The sequence below is a fragment of the Ornithodoros turicata genome, chromosome 2 (genome assembly GCF_037126465.1).
Source record: "Ornithodoros turicata isolate Travis chromosome 2, ASM3712646v1, whole genome shotgun sequence".
Lineage (NCBI taxonomy): Eukaryota > Metazoa > Arthropoda > Arachnida > Ixodida > Argasidae > Ornithodoros > Ornithodoros turicata.
In genome coordinates this window covers 16,004,887-16,019,264 of record NC_088202.1, presented here as the reverse complement: position 1 = coordinate 16,019,264, position 14,378 = coordinate 16,004,887, and the positions used below count along the sequence as shown (strand labels likewise).

The window sequence follows — 14,378 nt, the reverse complement described above, 5'->3', positions numbered from 1 at the left end:
TTTTCCTCAAGCATTGTGAGAGCCGCTATATATATCTCTCCCTTTAAAGAAATACAGTGCTTGCCAAAATCTGGTTTCACTGTTTGTGCCATTAGGAAACTCTTGGCAGGTACGCAACCTATAGAATATGGAGCTCTCTCTTGTAGACCAGTGATTCCTACCTCCTTGTGCTGGTCCTTTACTTTTTTAAATGTGTGTGTGCATATGTATCTTTTTTTTTTCCTCAAGCATTGTGAGAGCCGCTATATATATATCTCCCTTTAAAGAAATACAGTGCTTGCCAAAATATGGTTTCACTGTTTGTGCCATTAGGAAACTCTTGGCAGGTACGCAACCTATAGAATATGGAGCTCTCTCTTGTAGACCAGTGATTCCTACCTCCTTGTGCTGGTCCTTTACTTTTTTAAATGTGTGTGTGCATATGTATCTTTTTTTTCCTCAAGCATTGTGAGAGCCGCTATATATATCTCTCCCTTTAAAGAAATACAGTGCTTGCCAAAATCTGGTTTCACTGTTTGTGCCATTAGGAAACTCTTGGCAGGTACGCAACCTGTAGAACATGGAGCTCTCTGTTGTAGACAAATGATTCCTACCTCCTTGTGCTGGTGCTTTACTTTTTCAAATATGTGTGTGCATATGTATCTTTTTTTTTCCTCAAGCATTGAGAGAACCGCTATATATATCTCTCCCTTTAAAGAAATACAGTGCTTGCCAAACTAGTCTTTCTGGTTGCCAATTGCAAAAATGGTTCAAACCAAAAAACCACACCAGAAGCATGGTTATTGTGTACCTGTTCGATATAGATATGTGCATTACATACAACATACATGTTGGGTAGGGGTGACATCATCTGAGAGTTGTCATCTTCCTCGGGCTCCAGGAGATCAAAATGCTTCAAATATTGTATTTTAAAATATTTAGAGCAATAATTGCAATAAATGTTCCACAAATTCCTATTTGTGCTGTGGTGACTTAAAGCCTGGGATATAGTTAGTAAATATAGGCACTAGGGATGCAGGGTAGCGCATGCATTGGGAAAATCAAATAAAACCAGTAAAACTAACAGAATTGACCATCCCACAAATAACCTGACGCTGTCCTAATTCAGTCCCTGATGACATGCTTAGGACGATCTGAAGCATAACGTGAGGACATGTATTTAGTGCCACTTTGACACCTACGGGATACCCTGAGGATCGATTTCATCCTCCTCAGGACGTCCTGTCCATCCCTATATGACACCCCTAGGATATCCCAGGGATGACAGTGTGTTCTTGGGGTAATTATGGACGATTTTTGTAAGGATCAAATTGTTTTCAATGCATTTTCGTCTCGTTCATGTGGAGACTCACTTTTCGGACAATGGACAGTCCAGCGAGGTACATATACCATATGCAGCCATGTATTTTCGTCTCGTTATTATGTACCATATAAGTATGGAGGGCAAGCCCCTCCCCACATTCTACAGGATAACTTTTGAAAGTAGGACTTTCTGTTGCACAAATGGAGCTATGCCCTCTTCTTAACAGCTGTCCACAAAAACTATAAGAGGAAAGGGGTTGATTTGTGGACATGAAGGGCCTGGAAAACACAGTGCGACATCATGGGTGTTGAATTTTCCTGCATTGTGGAATATTGTGGATGAAATGTACCCTAACGTGCAAATTAAGAAGATGCTATGGGAGCGAATCGCGAAGGAGGTGAAAGTGATATACCCCATTCTTCGACCCTTCTCTGTTGGTAAGTAAATAACACTACAGTCTTAAATATGGACCATGAAATGCCATACGAAGAATTTGAATTGATCAACTGAGCCTTGTTGTCAAGAAGTAAAGCACAGCTAGTTCCACGTCACAATGCCTGTGCAATTGCATACTTTACCTTATGCGGATCTAAAGTTGCTTTCCGTGCAGCCACACTTCGAGAAATGTGTGTAGCATTAGAGGTCAGCTATGCCGATATCCTAAATAGTCGAAACGGTTGTGATATTCTGAAAGCCCACATCCAGCTCTCCCCAAAATGCACCTTCATTCTCTCAGTTCGGTACAGTACCATGTCAAAAAAATAGATAATTCATTCCGAAACACACATGGGCGCAGCCATTTTTATGACGTAGATGCACCCGAACGGGCATTGTGACGTGCCTTCGTACTTGCCAGTGGATTTCAGCTACGGCTTCTCGCGGTATAGAGTATACTATATACTATATACTACTATAGAGTATACTACTATATACTACTACTGTATACTACTATATGTACTACTGTATACTACTATAGAGTGCTTCACGTATCTGTGCTTGAAGATGGCGGACAGCCGGGTTCCACCGTTCCGCGATAAGTAAACAGTGCAGCAGCTGCGAACTCATTCGTGAACCAACCTCTGTGCGATGTTGTGACCGGAATTCTCGTTTGTGTTTTGTGAGCATGTACAATTTGTATCAAGTCTCGTCTGCGTTAGCCCCTTTACAGCACTTGCCCATTGTAGAGACTGACGTTTCGACAGCCGTGTTAGCAAGAAAATACCGACAGCGTTTTATTCCTGCAGGAAAAAATTGTGCTGTGTATTTGAGAAACCGCATACTACTATGGGACAAGTTTTACGTACGATTTATCAATGTGCAACAGCGTCGACGACGGTATGTAACGACGAGAGACATAAAACGAAATACAAATCACATTTTAAACTTTTTGTGGGATTCTGTGCATTTTCCAGAAGCTATCTTTGAATCACACCCCCACGCTGCGTTGTGTGGCACGCTACAAACTATTGCATTTTATGTCTAACATCTGGATATTGTTTGTAATGAACACCGTCGCACAAAAACATGCACACGAAAGCTCCAGTAGCCATGTGGTTGCACACTATGCAGACGCAAAAGAAGTACCAGAGCACATATTGCCACTTAGAAATTGTGTTTTTAGAAATGTGGTGTCTGAAGAGGTAGAGCATAGCATATATACTAGAAATCAGGTGCACCTTATCCTTCTGTAGAGTGCTCTTTCAATTCACAACTCAGCCCATGGGGTGTAAAAGTGTTAGAGATGTGACTTGTCGTCCCGGGTGACATCACTGGCCAAACTCGGAATTAATTCCGTGCTCAGGAATTATTGTACAAATCACTTTGTATGTAGGACATGATAAGCAATATGTAAGTTGCAACCTTGTCTGCAGCATTTTCGATGGCCTCTTACCTTTACAGTTTGAGACACGTTACCAAACCATTAAAAAGGGCGCACTTACAGCGGCCATGTAATTTGAGTTTTTAATTTATAAAAATATAAGTATACAATATGTAATATGAAATTTATATAAAATAAAAATAACATTTATAAAAGAATTTATAAGAAATAAATGAAAAGGCTTCATGGAAGCAATCCATTAGCATACCCATTGCACATGAAGCACAATTATATATGCTTGGACATCATCTAATTAATCTTCTGAACCATATGTGTGGCTGCATACGAAATTTTTTATGCGCATGCTCTACCTTCCTATTCCTAGATGTGCACACGAATAACAGTGAATATATGTGAAGTGGCAAAAAGCAATGCTAGACTCTACCATCATTGTGCCCCTTTAACTTTTCCACATTTATTTCTGGTCAACAGGGAATATCTCACTAGAAAAGAAGACATTTGTGCATTGTTTGGCAAGCAAATAAATATATTTATTTACATTTTCCATCAATCAACAATGTTGTGACCTGGTGCAAATATTAATGTCAACAAGGAAAGTACTTACAAATTATTCCTATGTGCTCAAATGCAGATATGACAATTCTGTTTTTGTACCTCAGCACAGTACAGTTTCAACATTAACAAACTGCACAGCATCAGCAATCTTAAAGTATCTCAAGAGGGGAGTCACATAAAGCTCCAATAATAGACTGTGCAAACAAAGCTAAAAAAAACAACAAAGTACTTCAAAAAAAATCTGAATAATCGGTTGTCGTTGTGATATGTACTACTATGCACGGTTCATGAATGGAACATGCTACCTCATTGCATTCCCTCCATGTGAGCACTAGCACAGGCAGCTTTTTAGGTCGCTCTTTTCGTGTTTTTCTATTGTCTTTTTTTGTTTTCTGTTTTTGCAATAGCAAGCATGGCCATAGTGAAACACAAGCAGCCAAGGACAGGATGAGACATCTGCAATGCGACTGCTAGCTCTCAACTGATATATTTATTAGCAGACTCTGGAATACACATATATGCTGCTAAGCAAATGACAAGTTAACCAATAGAATAACAGACAAGAAAAAAGGGTTATATATCTTCCCCTCTCCTCATTCTATTTCACAGGCAGCCCTAGTATCATTCGGAGTGTGTCCGTGCGTTCCCTTTGAGATAACGTATCTCAGACAGAAGCAAATCCAACAGCAGACTGCTTACACGTGCAACTGTCTTGTATTTCTCTAACCACTTGTTATTTATCCGCTGCCTTGAGCTGTGTGTTCTGGAAATTTATGCAGCATCCAGAATCCCTGCAATGTGTTGCCATGTTTCTCGAGGGCATCAAAAGTCTGTCCTTGGCTGCCTGTGTTTCACTATATCTCTCAGATACAAACTACCCCATTTCAACACAGTAGAAAACACAGATTTGTAAATAGCATCTGTTGATTGCACTGTACATACCCCTCATATAAAGGATCATAGTGGATACTACATCTCGTGCGATAATGTCAGGAACACAAAAAAGCTAGATTTGAAACCACTTTTACGTCGTAGTAGTAGTATTTGTGTGAAGCTACGCAATTCCTGTCCTGCAAATAATTTAAACGATATGTTTCATCTCCCAGCGTGGTGATCCCCTGAAAAGTAATTCACACTTGGCGGGAACTACTGGTTCTGAAACCTATCCCTGACATGTGTAGCCATCAGGGAGGAAACCCAAGGGCTGCGGTGGAAAAGACAAACACACACGGGCTATGTTCTCAATGTGTGTCAGCTGCTCTGGCTACTAAGAAGAACATGTTCCAAATTAATATAACATGGCTTGACATCATATGCCGGCGGAAGCTAACCAATAGAATTAGTAGTTAAATGTACAATACGTAAACACTTTCCATAACATGACAGTTCTCTTACTGGATTTATGCGCTACCATTCAACCCACATAAACAGTGTGCTGAATTTTTTTTATAGCATTACACGTCGTTTGACAGAACTTGAACAAGATTACATAGCACACGATAGAAGTAGAGTGAACATAATGTGCAGAAAAAATGGCTAGGAAGCAAGTGAGCTGGTGAAGATGATGCATATGTAAAACCCCGAGACTAGGGAACACAAAGGGACGTGTTTGTGTTTGTCCCTTCGTGTTCCTAGTCTTGGGGTTTTACATCATGCATAATGTGCAGCCTTCCATTCACGCTTAATGGCCGTGGCAGTAATGCATGAAGGCCACTGCTAAGTTGTGTTGAAAAACACCACTTTATGTTTGCCATGTCTAAATGAAACGTACCTGACCTGATCCAAATTAACCATTCTGAGTCTGGAGCACACAAAGAGAAAAACGCAACACACGCCACAACATTAACGGATAGACAAATGAGCTGTGGCGAGCTCCACCTTGGGACAAAGCCAACAAGTAATTCACCAAAAGTCAATGAGCGCCTGAAATGTAACATCTCTGACTGGTAGCAGGACGGTCCACGTTCAATTCCTGGTGCTAGCACTGACTGGCTTTTTCATGAATTATTTGTTGAAGTTCCGATGTACTTGAGAACCATTCGTCAACCATTGTATCCTCATGAGGTGATGAGGGTTTGTCATCTCAAAGAGACTCCCTTTCTGCCATGTGTCCTTATGGATGCTCGTCACTGCAGAAAAAAAGAAAGAAAAAGCATTTAATGACAAGAAATGGATAGTCGTATTTACTGTATAATGATTGTGCACAACAGAAAGAAGACTTTCGCACAGAAGGCTGTACTTCTTGAGGTCTAACATCAAGTTACAAAATTCCAGAATATATGACATGTTGTAAGGTAGAGAATAAGTAGAGTTATTGAGTTGTCGAGTTGAGTTGAGGGGGGAGTTGTACCCCCTTTTTATTTTATTATATATGATTGTGTAATTATTTTTATGTCTGTAGCAACCCTCGCTCTCTACATTACAACATGTTTTATATATTCTGGGAGTTTGTAACTTCATGCTAGACATTAACAAGAGCAGCCTTGTGCACGAAAGTCTCGTCCCATTAAAATTTAGATGCTCTCAACAGTCTTCTTTCTGTTGTGAATCTCTATCGCAGCATACCTGCACATTGCTGTTCTACGTACTGTGACTTTGCAGTAAGAGTATGGACTTTGGGTAAAAAGACTACACAGCACTGCTCAGGTATTTTTGCCTATCAAACAGTATGTATGTATGCAGTATGCACACAGTATTTGTGCACCAGACCCACTAAAAATGTAGTGAATGTGGCATTGCCCACGGTAATGCGCCAAGTTCAACACAATTATTGTAGAATCCAGGTATTTTAGCTTACATGTCAAGCCAGTACCACATCCAGTGTGAAGTTGTGACAAATAAATAGTTTCGATTTTTCTAAGCTCTCAGAACACAGACAGTGAATTAATAAGAGTAGACAATGTTAACATGAATTCTGGGCTATTCTCCAATTAAAGGTTCACAGATAGTAAAGGCACCTTCCTCAATGGACGTTGATGACACTGAAAATTCTAAAACGTTATCAGAGGCGACATCAGCTTCTGTGTGTCAAAGGATTGTATGTCCAACAGTAATCCAACTAACAGTAACGAAAATGTGCAAAAGACAAATTAACTGAACTAATGTAACGTACCTTCTATATCAGACAGTGAAGCTTGTAACAGCCCATCCACAGGAACCAGTGTCCAGACAGCAAAAGTGCTTGAACTGGGAGATAGCAGCTAATCGGAATGGCGACCTTTGTTTTCCACCCTGAAAGCACAGGTTGTAACTTTGAGGGCAGATTTAAAAGTGGTGTCAAGATGTCTGCATGCGAGTGCACATGAAAAGTTGAACATAGATGAATACTCAAATTATAACATCACACTGTCGTACCTGTTGGTGGAGGTAGACTGCAACTAACGTGCCAGCAATTTCTTCATGTACACAGATGCAAGCCAGATCATGCTTCATTTCCGCCTTCAGCGTGCACCTGTGACAATTCAGAAGTTAAATTATCAATACTATTGTGTTGTTAATCGTGGTTATATCAGAGTAAGCGCAGTAGGACAGCTGCACAATCGATTCATTAGGCTTGCTATTTTTTGTATCTGAACCTCAACTTACCTTTTTTGCTCTCATTTTTTGCCTTGATCCTCCGTGGCACGTTCAAAATGTTGTGCGTCGGGCACCTCAGATTTTCATCCGACGATTTCGTGCCGATATTCCAAATTGCCTCTGGAGTCGCGCGTAACCTATGATAACATTCGTTGACGAAATCCTTGCAGTTGAAATTAGCAGGCACCACTGTCAGCCAAGAGCTTCGCACTGCTTGGTCTTTTGGCAGCTTATAAAAGGTAACACTTGAATGCTCCGATGAATTGTTCTAACAGCGTAGCACGTAGCACCGTCGCATCTTCGACAACTTCGCCGTGGCATATCGCTCCAGCCCATAAAAGGCAAGGTCAGAACAAGGAAGTGCACTTTCCAAACGACGCCGTGCCAAAAAAAATATTCACATGCTTTGTTTCCGGCTTAGCAATAACATAACAGCTGTTCGCTTATGTACGATGCACAGAGGACGAAACAAAAGAAGCCAAGCGGCCAAGCCAAGAGTCCATGCCAAGCCAAAGACAGATAAACCGAGAGCAGTGACGTCGGTGCGCCTGTGCGCACGGTTTGCCGACGGTCTGACGGCTGGGCATGGGAACTAAAAAAACTGTTTTCTAAAAAACTACGAACAGTTGGAGCAAGATATTTCGCATACATATTCAGTGTTAGGTAACGAACACACAGCGCGAGTATCGCTCAGTTCTGCAGCAGTTCAAAATCGGCATATCTGACCTTTAAAAGTAAGAGCTTGGCACGTAAAGGATGACGACGTGGACCTGATTAGGGACGCGCAGGGATGTGATTGGCCAAAGTCGTTTTGGAGCCACTCTTGGGAGCAACCAAAATTTTGCTTGGAAGCAGAAAAGGTACCTTTCGGAGCAGACACGGGTGTCCACATGCCCTTAAAGTAAGAATATTCCGAAGCCAATGTGGTATTTTAAGCTCAGCTGTGTATATAAAACGGAGCATGATCCACTATAACCAGCTCTTGAAGGGTGGTATTCGACTCAATTTTCAATGCAGTTCTGAGTTCATTCAGAGCAATTTAAGCCCAAAAGGAAAATGTAATGAAACAAGCCTGTTTATTGCAATAGGACTACACTCTAAGAATAAAGGGAGTAATTTTACTTCTATTGGTGACTAAATGCATTATCACAAGAACAGCCACTTTCGGAAGTAAATGCACGGGAGTAAATGAACGTCACAGAGTGGAGACTGCATTTCACGCTCTGTTCTAACAGTTCAAGGTACATAATTTGTGTGCATGCATGAAAACACTTTGATTCAAACCGTCAACCATGACATATAGAGTGATATAAAATCTTGCGACATACATAGGACACAACTTGTGGAGAAAGAAGCACCAACTGTTTCGTACTCTGGGTGGGTGGAAATTTTTTAAGTCAGCTGAGGTTATGCCTTTAGCCTCATGCCATCAAATTAGCCAAGAGCAACCGTTGACCAAGGACCGTTGCATTTCAATGTCAAGTTGTGGGGACTAAAATAGTGAGTAATTGTGCTCTAGGGGACTAGAAGCTGCAATTACTATCTACTTTACTCCCTTTTTCTTAGCATGTAGCTCTTCAACCTATGCAAGAGAATAAATATTATTGGCACATTGAGATGGTTCAGCTGCCACCCACTTTGACGAGACACGTATGAGTTCCTGATGAGTCCAACACATACACAGATTATTATGAATTGGCATTTTTCTTCTTGTTCGATGCCATTTTCTCTAAAGCAGCGCCAAGCCTCACTTTGCCTACCATCAGTAGTGTCTGGCCACTTTCAATATCACCAAATTTCCTTGACTTAAAGGAGCACTAAAATGCAAAAACAACTTGCTGTCAAATCAAAGTCCGTGTTTCAATCAGTATGACGGAAGCAAAATTAGTTCACACAGCGCTACCGTTGAGAAGAAAAACACTATGAAAACAGAGCCGTCTTTGGTGGCAAAGACTGGGGGCATCCAACGAGACAGCAGGAGAAGCGCGCACATACCTATCATGGGCATGTGGATTTGGAATAGGTCCGATCATAGTGTTCCGCATATTTGCAGCATGATGCGCACTGGTGTATTTTTCAATAGTGAATCACTGAGTTGTAGCCCACAAGAGTTCTTGCCAATGTTCCACTGACAACATTTGCGTTCATGTCCTTCGGACAGCGACGCCAGTCCGCTTCGCAACATGCGCAATGTGTTTCACTGGGACTGCTCCATGACACGGCACGCGCAGTGTGGACTTGTACCCTAGTTACACTAGCGTTCTCAACCACAGTTCAGTAGTGTGAACCGCAGTTGACCCAACCATGGTCGAAATCAGTTACACAGAGCGAATTGATCTCAGTCGAGACCAGCGCCCCAAACGGACCAGATCAGAAGCTATGAAACAGTAAAAAAGTTTACGCGGAGCAAAAATAGAATTAAGTCATGCATAAATACATGCATAAACGGCATGTACTGTGTATTTAAAACAGTTTAAGCATTATACGAGCAGGCAGTTATGTATGACAATTTTTTTGGACACTTGCTGCAACTAGGGCTTTCAGTTTTAACGGAATACAACCGGGCGTTAGCAACACTGTAATTCAATCTGTCTTCTTCGTCTTTGTCTGCTCGCCTCCACCGTATTTTTGCCGATTTGCCTTCTGTTTCGTTCGTTTGCTCTCCGAGTTCTTATATAATAACCACCGTGCACTGTTTTCGTGTTGTTGCATATATCTTGTATCTATTATTGTACCTATTGTGCTTCACCGTGCATAGCGGTGTCACTGAACAAAGCTACGTCCGTGGAGATACGGGGGAAAGACAAACTTTTCCTCTGTTTCGCCCAGCTTCAGTGTGAACTCAGACGAAAGCAGTGTGAGCTCAATGCTGTCCGTAATGAACTGGACCGCTAACACCAGAAGAGAAATCGAGCGCAACAATAACTGCAAGCTCTGACCACTGTTGCCTTGCGGTGGTGTACAAGACAGAGACAGCTTCGCAATTACCGCAGTCCAGCATCGTGATGAGAGACAACACTCCTAGTACTTCCCGACAACTATTTTAAAAGTGACTTTTGCGTAACTCGGGCCATTTTAAAATACCTGGTGGAAGTATGCCAAAGTATTGGCCAAGGTTTACACCCACTTAAAGAATGTGATGCCGTCCACAGAGAGAGTAGCCGTTGCCCTGTATAGGCTGCCGTCATCTGCGGAGGACAGGACTGGCGAACTTGTTCGTGGTCAGCAGGTGCTTCGTCAACATTGTCCACAGCAAGTTCTGCACATAAATTGTCAGTAAACTGGAAGCACAGTTTGTCAAGCTTCCAACAGACGCTGAGTTGCCAGAGCACCTGCGTCTGTTTGAAGCCGTAACAGGTTTTCCGCAGGGCTTTGGAGCTCTAGATGGCTGCCATACTGAGGTATCCCACCGAAGGACCAGGGCTCAGACTACTACAATTATAAGGGATGGTACAGTGCTATTTTGCTTGCCATCGCTGACCATACCTACAAGTTCTCATATGTGAATGTGGGCTCCCCTGGAAGGAACCACGATTCAGCAGTACTCCAGAGGTCCAGGGTGCCTGCTGTAATCAACAGTACCCTCTTCAACAGATTCACAGTAACCTTGCGAGGTGTGGATGTGGGCCCTGTCATATTGTGTGACCAGGCTTTTCCACTGCAGCAACATCTAACGAAGCCGTATCCTGACAGGGCTACAAATACATATATCACAAAAACAAGAGTTCAACGCCCGACTCCCTGTTGCAAGGCTTGTCGTGGAGAACGTATTTGGAAGGCTGAAAGCGAAGTTCAGGATTTTACACCAAGGACTTGAGTGTGATATTGACAACTGTACCACCATCATCAGAGCCTGCTGCATCCTCCACAACAACTGTGAGGACCTCAACAACGGAGTTGAGCAACACTGGATTGAAGAGTGCAGACATATCCCAAGGGAGATGCCGCAACATCACACATCCGCTGCTATGGAAAGCGGAGCATGTGTTCGTGATACCCTTGTGCAGCACCTGTACTGCACGAAGACCGCAGCCTAAAGGCAAGCTGCAGAAGACCCTGTCCTGAACGATGGACCATCACGTAACAAAGACAGCTTTTTTTCTGGGCCACCCCAAATGCTTATATCAAAGGCTACATTTGCATGTAGAACAACCCCTTTAAATTTTTTCTTAGGAATACAGACCTTTTGCACAAGTGAGCAAGGGTGGTCATAAGCATCTACCTCAAAGTATCTACATTAAAGACAATGTATGTATCTAGAACACAGAGACACATGTATGAATTAAGAATAACTTGTTGCACATAATTTCCTATCCATGTCGAAACACTATGTACAGTGAACTCTGGTTAACATGCCCATCACAGTTGCAGATTTTGGTCGTAAAACAAATTGTCATACTAACGAGAAAAGCTTTAGTAGTACAAAAAGCCGTACGAGCAATACAGAGATCAACAACATCAGGAGTCCTGTGAAACCTTGGTGCTCTACTTTAGTATCTGTCACCCTCATCCTGAGATATCTATTAACTAGATGGGTTTACATGGCGACGAGATGGCCATTTCAAGCAAATACATGACTGTAATCAGCAAATGGAAAGCAAGTGTAGCACCAGCGTCATCTTCATCACCAGCACAGTCATCGGTTGCGCGCAGTTTGTCCCGAGCTTTCGTTTTTGGTTCACCGCCATTAACCATCCTTTTCTCCTGGGTTTCCCGATTCAGCGTCCTGTCCACTGTCACCACGGACAGAGGACGCCAGTTTGAATCGGTCCTCTTCCGTCACCTGTGCAGCGCCCTCGGAACCCATCACATCCGAACCACGGCGTACCATCTGGCTGCCAACGGCCTGGTCGAGCGCCTTCATCGGCAGCTCAAGGCTTCCCTCAACGCCACTGACCACAGCGACACAACATGGCCGGAGCGTCTTCCCTTAGTCCAGCTTGGCCTTCGCGCCGCGATCCACCAGAACGGCTGCAGTGGGGCCCACATGGTCTACGGCTGCCCGCTTCGCGTTCCCGGAACTTTCTTCACCCCTCGGCAACGATGGTGAAGACCCGTGCGCAGTGACACACGCGTGCGTTGCTCCGTGCGCAGTAACACACATTTTGATACAGATATTGCGAGAGCCGTGTGGGGGTGGCACAGGTACATGCTGAGCCAAATAGGCAATGCGGATCAAACTCCGGTGTACTTTGATATGCCCATGAGCTGGACTGATGATTGTGTTGGCGCGAAGGAGGTGAAGATTCGCACGACAGGCAACGAGAAGCAAAGGATCACAGTAATCTTGGCCTGCACAGCGGACGAGAAGCGGCTTCCACCATACATCATTTTTAACAGAAAGACGCTACTGAAATACGAATGTTTCCCAGCGGGGGTGATTGTTTGCTGCAATGACAAGGGCTGGATGACGGCGGACATGTTTAGTGAGTGACTTTGATTGGTGTGGTTCAGCGACCTGGTGCGCTACTTAGCCCCCGCTCTATGCTCGTTGTGGATTCTTTCAAAGGCCACACAACCGACACCAGCAAGGCACTGCTTGTCGCCACCAAGTGTGACCTCGTTGACATCCCCGGAGGAATGACATCCCAGTTGCAGTCGCAGACGTAATCATAAGCCCACAAATTACACCTCTGTTTCAATAGTCGGCACAGGATAAGCTGTCTGACTGGAGAGCTAAGTAGATGACTTCCGACTAGAGATTTGGGACAGGCTTGCTGGCTGCAGGCGGGTGCACGCCATCTATTGATGGCTGTAACAAACTTTGCATTCTTAGACACGCAGTGCCGTGTTCTCGCATCTCGGCAACACTTTCCGCTCTTGCTCTAGCTGTTTACCCTTGCCATGGATGCATCAGACATTAGATTGGAGGAAATATTCTTGCTATTGTCCACCATCATTCTGCTTACGGTTGCAAGAAACTGCATGCTCTTGCAGTGGACAACTGGTATTCATCGCAGGAGTATCAGAGCCTGAATAAATTTAAGTAAAGGAACTTGTATGCTGCATTCCCTACCTTTAAGCTCTCGGGTTAAAGTTGACATTAAAACTAACTATCATGGTTTGTTACCACAAGTGAATTGCTGTAATAACTCCTTTGTATGCTACAAAACCTGAGCAGCATTTGCTTACACAATGAAACTCGTGCAGCTACTATCCCCTTTTTTGGGGTTTCACTGCGTCTAATAATATAGCAGCAAGCCTGCGCTCTTGCACTTCAGCATTTACATGTGGTTTATGTAATGGCAGTGTTCATTTATCATACCATGCATTTTTCCTGAATTACCATGCTAAGGAACAAGTGCGGCTTTCAACATGCTGCTTTTTTCGTTATTTAAAGGTGGAACCTGTTTACGGCAACCCACAGATGCGTAGCATCACGCTGGAATATTTGACTGATGAACGGCTGGACTTCAAGCAGCATTTTAGGATAAGCCAGCAAAGTTTCAGGATTCTTCTTGGGGTTCTCTGGAGCGACATGCCATCAAGGACACACTCCTGGAAAAGGGAGGTCGAGCTACTGAGATCCCTGCTTTGGCTCGGCTGTGGCTCCGCATTTCGGATTGACTGCGGTGCGCCTTCAACATACCAAGAACCACAACCTTTCGCATTGTTCATCATGTGTTGAAGGCAATTGTGGCAAAGCTACATCTCATTGTCTTTCCAACACAACTGGGGAAGTTAGATGTCGTGCAGCAAGGCTTTGCACGGTTGTCCCGCAACAAGAACTTTCTTGGGTTTGTGGGAGCCATTGACGGGTGTCATGTGAGGGTACTGGCTCCAGTAGCCCTTCATGACGACTACATAAACCGAAAGCGTTTCTACTCTGTGCAGCTGCAAGCAGTTTGTGACCATGAAGGTGTGTTTCTGGACATATTCGCTGGGTACCCTGGGAGTGTTCACGACTCTCGTGTGCTCAGAAACAGCAATCCCTCTATCCTCCGCCAGGCTTTGCTATTCTTGGAGATTCAGGCTACCCCTGCATATCTTCCCCAATTATGTTGATCAGGCCCTTTAAGGGTCCACGGACGCCTGTTGACAGCAGGTCTAACACCTTACACTCTAAGGCCCACTCTGTAGTGGAGAGGGCATTTGTACTTATGA

At 43.5% G+C, this 14,378-nt stretch overlaps 1 long non-coding RNA gene across 1 annotated transcript; it reads right to left on the bottom strand.

Annotated features, from left to right (window-relative positions):
* Positions 1-6,471: 6,471 nt before the first annotated feature.
* Positions 6,472-8,401, bottom strand: LOC135383153 (uncharacterized). Its single transcript, XR_010419698.1, has 3 exons — positions 7,284-8,401; positions 7,053-7,149; positions 6,472-6,929 (listed from the first exon to the last, which is right to left on the bottom strand). It is a non-coding gene; the product is annotated as an uncharacterized LOC135383153 (long non-coding RNA).
* Positions 8,402-14,378: the final 5,977 nt, after the last annotated feature.